This window comes from Entelurus aequoreus, linkage group LG01, assembly GCF_033978785.1.
Source record: "Entelurus aequoreus isolate RoL-2023_Sb linkage group LG01, RoL_Eaeq_v1.1, whole genome shotgun sequence".
NCBI classification, from domain to species: Eukaryota; Metazoa; Chordata; class Actinopteri; order Syngnathiformes; family Syngnathidae; genus Entelurus; species Entelurus aequoreus.
Genome location: NC_084731.1, coordinates 27212631 through 27221011, shown reverse-complemented (window position 1 = coordinate 27221011; position 8381 = coordinate 27212631). Strand labels below are relative to the sequence as shown.

Here is an 8381-nt window from a genome sequence, read left to right as displayed (position 1 = left end):
TTATCGCTACTTTTCAGTACTTTTCTAAATAAAGGGGACCACACCTAACGTATATTCCGCGGTATTGAGCACTGTATAACGGATAAACCACAGAAACCTTGTATATATATATATATATATATATATATATATATATATATGTATATATATATATATATATATATATATATATATATATATATATATATATATATATATATATATATATATATATATTAGTGTTGATACCATTATTTTGATACTTATCGCTACTTTTCAGTACTTTTCTAAATAAAGGGGACCACAAAAAATTGCATTATTGGCTTTATTTCAACAAAAAATCTTATGGTGCATTAAACATATGTGTATTATTGCAAGTTTGTCCTTAAATAAAATAGTGAACGTACTAGACAACTTGTCTTTTAGTAGTAAGTAAACGAACAAAGACTCTTAATTAGTCTGCTGACGTATGCAGTCACATATTGTGTCATTTATCATTCTATTATTTTGTCAACATTATGAGGGACACATTTTAAAAATGGATTATTATTCTACTTGTTCATTTCTGTTAATATCTGGTTACTTTCTCTTTTAACATGTTCTATCTACACTTCTGTTAAAATGTAATAATCACTTATTCTTCTGCTGTTTGGATACTTTACATTAGTTTTGGATGATACCACAAATTTAGGTTTCGATCCGATACCAAGTCGTTACAGGATCATACATTGGTCATATTCAAAGTCCTCATGTGTCCAGGGACATATTTCCTGAGTTTATAAACATCATATAAATAAATTAAAAAACGAAAGAAGATGCTAAAAAATATTGACGTAATCATAGTAGTATCGACTAGATACGCTCCTGTATTTGGTATCATTACAGTGGATGTCAGGTGTAGATCCACCAATGGTGGTGGTTTACATTTTGACGCCGGTGAGCTACGGTGTGTAATGAAGCATGTTTAGCTATTCCTCGTCCTGCAGGGATGATACTTGTAAGAAACTGACTTTATTTGTCGCCATGGAGCCGAGAATTTGTGATTTAGTAGTAGCTAAAAGACCACCGACTGCGGCTGTTTATCAGCCGCTAGCTAGCTAGCCATGTCTTAAAGCACCTCTTCCTGAGGGCGTTTCAGTGTTATAACTTCACCTTTATCGTTACTTTTTCAGCCAGAATGCATCCGTTCTCCCTTTTCTGTCTACACACTGTGTCTGCTTGTAAGTACTCTGTGTTTGTGCGCTGCCGAACATGCTCGTCTGCTCGTAAACCAGCAATGACTGGACGGGGGCGCTGGGGTGTGGGGGACCGGTACTTTTCAGAGGCGGTATAGTACCGAATATGAATTATTAGTATTGCGGTACTATACTAATACCGGTATACCGTACAACCCCAATATATATATACATATATATATACCGTATTTTTCGGAGTATAAGTCGCACCGGAGTATAAGTCGCACCTGCTGAAAATGCATAATGAAGAAGGAAAAACGGGGACGGCGTGGCGAAGTTGGTAGAGTGGCTGTGCCAGCAATCGGAGTGTTGCTGGTTACTGGGGTTCAATCCCCACCTTCTACCTTCCTAGTCACGTCCGTTGTGTCCTTGGGCAAGACACTTCACCCTTGCTCCTGATGGCTGCTGGTTAGCGCCTTGCATGGCAGCTCCCGCCATCAGTGTGTGAATGGATGAATGTGGAAATACTGTCAAAGCGCTTTGAGTACCTTGAAGGTAGAAAAGCGCTATACAAGTATAACCCATTTATCATTTATCATTTAAAAAACATATATAAGTCGCACTAGAGTATAAGTCGCATTTTTTGGGGAAATGTATTTGATAAAACACAACACCAAGAATAGACTTTTGAAAGGCAATTTAAATTAAATAAAGAATAGTGAACAACAGGCTGAGTAATTGTACGTTATATGACGCATAAATAACCAACTGAGAACGTGCCTGGTATGTTAACGTAACATATTATGGTAAGAGTCATTCAAATAACTATAACATAGAGAACATGCTATATGTTTACCAAACAATCTGTCACTCCTAATCGCTAAATCCCATGAAATCTTATACGTCTAGTCTCTTACGTGAATGAGCTAAATAATATTATTTGATATTTTATGGTAATGTGTTAATAATTTCACACATAAGTCGCTCCTGAGTATAAGTCGCACCCCCGGCCAAACTATGAAAATAACTGCGACTTATAGTCCGAAAAATACGGTATGTATATGTATAAAACCTGTTACGCTTTGATTACAAAGGAGATCCCAAAAAACAAATAACAGAGAGACATAGATACAAAAAAGGTAATTTTAAATTTCACAAAAAGCGACAAATAACGAAAGGAGATGATCCAGGCTGCAAAGCACAGGATCATAAAAGCCTGCAAACTACGTTAGGCTTGAAGGGTGAAACAAAACGAAAAAATATCTCTGGAGAGAAACAGCCCAGTGACAAGAAAAAAAGTACAAAAAAAACAAGTGACAAACAAAAGAAGGGGGACTGAGCAGTGGAATACAAAACTAACAAAGTGGGGTAAGAGAGCACAGGAATATACTCAACGAGCTGGAGGAACTGGGAGAAAGCTGAGTAGGCGTGGAGTCACGAGTGGGGACTATGTGGAAGGATCCCGTGAGGGGAGGCTAAATAGGTGGAGGTGGAGGTAAATTGGCTACAGATGTGCTCGTCACCGCCGCCTTCTCACAGATATGTAACAGTAACATTCTCCTTTTATTATTAAAATGTAATAATCAGCTCGCTAAACATTGTCTCATTGCAGACTGTCAATCAGAACAGGTCATAAAAGAATATGCCCTTTTTTTTTCAATCAGCCAGAAAACATTTATTTCGGTCGAAATATCACAGATGACATTACAAAACATCGTCGAGAAAGCATGATTGTAATGTAAGACAATTGTTCATCTTATTATGGTAGTTAGACCGAATTTGACGCAAAAGCGCTATTATTATGAAGCCCGAAGTATGTGATTGGTTTGAGAAGGCGTGTCTTGACATGTTTTGGCGACGTGAAAGTCTCCGATGAAAGTGACTCAAGACTTCCTCTCTACCGTCTTTTTTTTTCTGCTGAGCTTTTATTCCATCTTACTAAAGCAGTTAGAGCACAGGTGTCAAACTCAAGGCCCGGGGGCCAGTTCTGGCCCGCCACATCATTCTATGTGGCCCGCGAAAGCCTAGAAAAAATGGGTTTCAATAAAATACTTACTTTTTTTAATTTTTTTATTTTTTACTAAATGCATTCGTTCTTTTGCAGGTCTTTTCCTGTGTGTAGTGTTTTAGTTCTTGTCTTGCGCTCCTTTTTTGGTGTCTTTTTCTCTTTTTTTGGCATTTTCCTGTAGCAGTTTCATGTCTTCCTTTGAGCGATATTTCCCGCATTTCCTTTGTTTTTATCCTTCTTCGTGGGGACATTGTCGATTGTCATGTCATGTTCGGATGTACATTGTGGACGCCATCTTTGCTCCACAGTAAGTCTTTGCTGTCGTCCAGCATTCTGTTTTTGTTGACTTTGTAGCCAGTTCAGTTTTTAGTTTCGTTTTGCATAGCCTTCCCTAACGTCAATGCCTTTTTTTTTACTAAATGCATTCGTTCTTTCAATTTTGACAGAAAAAAAATGCATATTTTAAACTTTTATATTTTCTGATCATGCCAATTATATTATTATATACTGTATTGCAAAACTGTTTTTGTGAGATAAAAACAAATAGTTAAATATCTGCTTGTCACCTTTATTTATGATTTCAAAGCAAGTTACGTATAAAAAAATCTAATAATCAAATGCATATGCATTTCGATTAATCATGATTATCCACAGTTTATTACCCGCATGCATAATGTAAATTATTTTTTAAAAAGCGGCCCTCTGTAAGCACCCATTACTGCGATGTGGCCCTCAATGAAAATGAGTTTGACACCTTTGAGTTAAAATAACAATCTACATGTTATGGTATTAATGCACTAAACTGTAATCCAAACACGCAAAATATGCAATATCTCTAAAAGTAAGTTGCAAAGTGGAATATGTGAGGTTGGGTAATTACAGTCTTGAATATGTCAATATTTCATGACAACATTGATTTTGATACAGTAGACCAGTAGAAAAAAAAGATTGTTTTTGCAATGCCTACTAAGCTAGAATGAGAAATGTTTTTGCAATGCCTACTGAGCTAGAATGAGAAATAAAGCAGACAGAACTTGGTTTAGTTTATGAAGTTCACACACGTCTTTTGTGTACATCTGCCATCTTTGCTCCACAGTAAGTCTTTGCTGTCGTCCAGCATTCTGTTTTTGTTGACTTTGTAGCCAGTTCAGTTTTAGTTTTGTTAAGCTTCAATGCCTTTTCTTAGGGGCACTTACCTTTTGTTTATTTTTTAAGCATTAAATACCTTTTTACCTGCATGCTGCCTCCCGCTGTTTCCGACATCTACAAAGCAATTAGCTACCGGCTGCCACCTACTGATATGGAAGAGTATTACACGGTTACTCTGCCGAGCTCTAGACAGCACCGACACTCAACAACAACACATCATTTGCAGACTAGAATTACTGGTTTGCAAAAAATATTTTTCACCCCAAATAGGTGAAATTAGATCATCTCCCACGGCACAGCAGATTGTATCTCATGGCACACTAGTGTGCCGCGGCACAGTGGTTGAAAAACACTGATATAAGGGACACACGTAATGCCCGTTTAGGGGCCTGGGTTGCACACAAAAAAAGTAGATTGTACAGCAGTTCATTAAAGTACAAATATTTCTGCTCTCCCCTGCGTCTGTCCTGGCTGGCTCCTTTGTCATTCCAGCGGCATTTCATCAATACCCATTTTATCTGATGATACCCCGACAGGAAAATGTCACATTGTTTACTGGGGTTTGCAGTGACACTGAGGACAAAGATGTGCCAAGATATCATTGTCTGCCTGAAAAAAATCTTTGCGGGAATGCAGCAAAAGCACAGCACCTTAAACACCCACCTATAGTCGGCTTTAGAGAGCCTCAGAAAACATGATGCAGCAGCATTCAAAAGATATATTGTGCCTCTCTGCCACTCTCACTGACACCCAGCGTTTGTAGTTGTGATTTTAGCAATCTGAGGAAAGACGTCATTTGAATGTAATTCCTTAAAGGGGCGCTATGGTGCAAAACCAACTTGTCTTACCTGATCAGAATCAGAATCAGAAATACTATATTAATCCCCGAGTGGAAATTAAGATTTTCAGCACAATCCCATTCAAGAGCAGACAAACATTACAGGGAGACAGAACAGGATCGCTGACTGGTCTGCCAACTTCCGGCGCCCCTTACAAAAAAGGTGAGAGTCTTAGCCTGGGCCACTGGAGAGGGGGTCCAGACTGAGGCCAAGGGGAAAAAAAGTCATAGCCATAGCACACATAAGCATGTGTGTAAGAGGGAAACATCAAACATAAAATAAAACAAAGGACATTAAAGACATTAAAAGAGCAGAGCTGATGCAACCAGCCATTTGTACATACAGCTACAAAAGTAAAACAAAAACAACAACAACAAAAAATAAATAAAAAACATATACACTGCGGTGGCCTGCGGTGTTCCACGCCATCATCTGCTGGGGTGTGGGGAGCATGGCCAGAGACAGGAGCAGACCCAACAAAGCAACCAAGAGAGCTGACTCCACCCTCGGCCAGTGTCCAGTCTGCATGGATGAGCGAGGATGTCTAAGGAGACCGAGGTGTCCGATACCTGCTCATTCAGCCAAGACACTGTGACGCTTGTCCGTCCCGGCGCTCAGCGCCAGCTCCGCAGCCCTGTCTCTTCATCCGCATCTCCTCCAGTCTCTCCAAACGGACTCTGGTTTGGCAGAGACCCAGCAGCTGGTCTCCATGGCCAAAAGGCTCCCGGGAGGCAGATCCAGAAGTTCACAAAAAAGCCCCGCAGAAGTCACGAAAGTGCCACCCCTTGTCGCACAGTCCCAAAGGGTCCCGAACCAAAAGGCAAAAAAACAAAAACACATGAAAACAAGAGGGAAACATTAGGAACACAAAAGGATGACACAAAAGCACAGAGCTCCTGCCACCAGCAGCCACTACAGTGGCGTCATCTTGGGGGGAAAAATGGTACCTGTTTTACGCCATTTTCATCCAGTTGTAGTCAATAAATTCCTTACATGTCTCTATCCTCTCGTTGTGGAGGAGCAGACTGGCTTACAGATGCATGCAAAAAAATATGTCTGTAGACTCGTTATGGAAGGGCTACAAAATACATCACTTAACCCTTGTGTGGTGTTCGGGTCTGTGGGACCCGTTTTCGATTTTTATTAAAAGAAAAATGATACAATTAATACATTTTTCAAACTGACACTCACTAGCTTTGGCTCATTTTCTGTGAAGAACATATATCAGAATACATATTTAATGACCACACACCATACACCCCCCCTACACATTTCTATTACATATAAGATGTCCGGGTCCACTGGACCCGGGGCTAATAGAAGTGTGAAAATTAATATCCTGTGTACCACACACACACACACACACACACACACACACACACACACACACACACACACACACACACACACACACACACACACACACACACACACACACACAGAGCAGGCCTAGACAGGAGGAGGACAGAGTGTAGGTACACAGAACATCAGAGGGTCAAATGTGCGAGAAAATGTGAGCGGACAGTGTTGACAAACAATGTTGCAACCTTGTGTGGGAACCGCAGGTGCAGAAACACAAAAGAAGAATCCCTGTGGGATGCAGAAACTGGCAGAGAAATTTTTCGTGCAACGTTCATATTGTTGTTACTCAGCCAGCATTTGTGGGTCTGATGAACCCGTTGCATTTTGTGGCTTTTAATGACTCACAATCAAACAATTTTATGTTAAAATACTGAACAGATGTTTATTGGGATAAGGTAAACATCTGTTCTGTTTTTAACATAAAAGTGTTTGATTGTGAGTCATTAAAAGCCACAAAATGCAACGGGTCCATGTTGTGTTTTCAAGGTTTGAAAAATGCTTGAATTTAGGGTGAAGTGCTTGTAAATGCTTGGAAATGTTCATCATATTTCTAGGCAATTTGACTCAACAGGATATTTTTAAAATGGAAAAAAAAATAAACACTTTTATGTTAAAATACTGAGCAGATGTTTATTGGGATAAGGTAAACATCTGTTCTGTTTTTAACATAAAAGTGTTTGATTGTGAACAGATGTTTATTGGGATAAGGTAAACATCTTTTCTGTTTTTAACATAAAAGTGTTTGATTGTGAAGCATTAAAAGCCACAAAATGCAACGGGTCCATCAGACCCACAAACACTGGCAGAGTAACAACAATATGAAAATTACACAAAGGTTAATATAAGACCGCCCACAATACGGCGCATTCCGAAGAGACAGTCAGAAAGCGGCTTGAAGATGGTGTGTAAAACAACATATATGGAACATTTTGCCATGTAGACCACAACGAGGTGTTTTAGATGTACCGTATTTTTCGGACTATAAGGTGCACTTAAAATCCTTTCATTTTCTCAAAACTCGACAGTGCGCCTTATAACCCGGGGCGCCTAATGTACGGAATAATGTTGGTTGTTCTTACCGACCTCGAAGCTATTTTATTGGATACATGGTGAAATGATAAGTTTGACCAGCAGATGGCAGTCACACATAAGAGATGTGTAGACTGCAATAATGCTCAAGTGAACAACACCAAAATGTTATATGTTCCATTGAAAATATAGAACATTACACACGGCTCTCAAAAATCTATCAAAATGGTTTAGTACGACTTTGGTGAGCTATGAAGCCGCGCCGCTTGATGGATTGTACTGTGCTTCAACATACGAGTATTATTATTATGTGTGTATAAGGTAGACATATTATCCTGCGTTTTTGTTTCGCAATATTATACAAAAGCTACTTTTCCTACCTTCTGGTACCTGCTGATCTGTATTTGGGATCGGCATGAGTCCTGAAAAATTGCGCGCCTCCGCCTTTGTAGTCCGCGCCGACTCCGTAGTCGATAAGCTTCTTCTTTTTCTCTATCTTCTTGTTATGGGACATTCATCCTCCGCTGTTGCCATTTCTAATATAAAGTAGCGGGAAGTTCTTACTTATATCTGTCAGTAAACTCGCCATGAAATTGCTAAAACATACCGGTGTAGTGAGTTTACATTATTCACCCAAGGAACTTTAGTTATTAGAGAGTTCCGGTCGGACGGTTTTTCACGGGACACATTTCCGGCATTGTTGTTGCACTAGTGAGCCACGGACGAGGAGATGGTGCTCCGTTATTGATTTAAGTAAAGTCTGAATGTCATTAAAACAGTTAGCTCCATCTTTTGACTCCCGTCCTTGCACGCTACACCGCTACAACAAAGATGACGGGG

At 39.5% G+C, this 8381-nt stretch overlaps 1 protein-coding gene across 4 annotated transcripts in view; it reads left to right on the top strand.

Moving 5' to 3' along the window:
* Positions 1-8381, top strand: part of cdh4 (cadherin 4, type 1, R-cadherin (retinal)) — a 620224-nt gene that overhangs the window by 408575 nt on the left and 203268 nt on the right. The window lies entirely within an intron of this gene.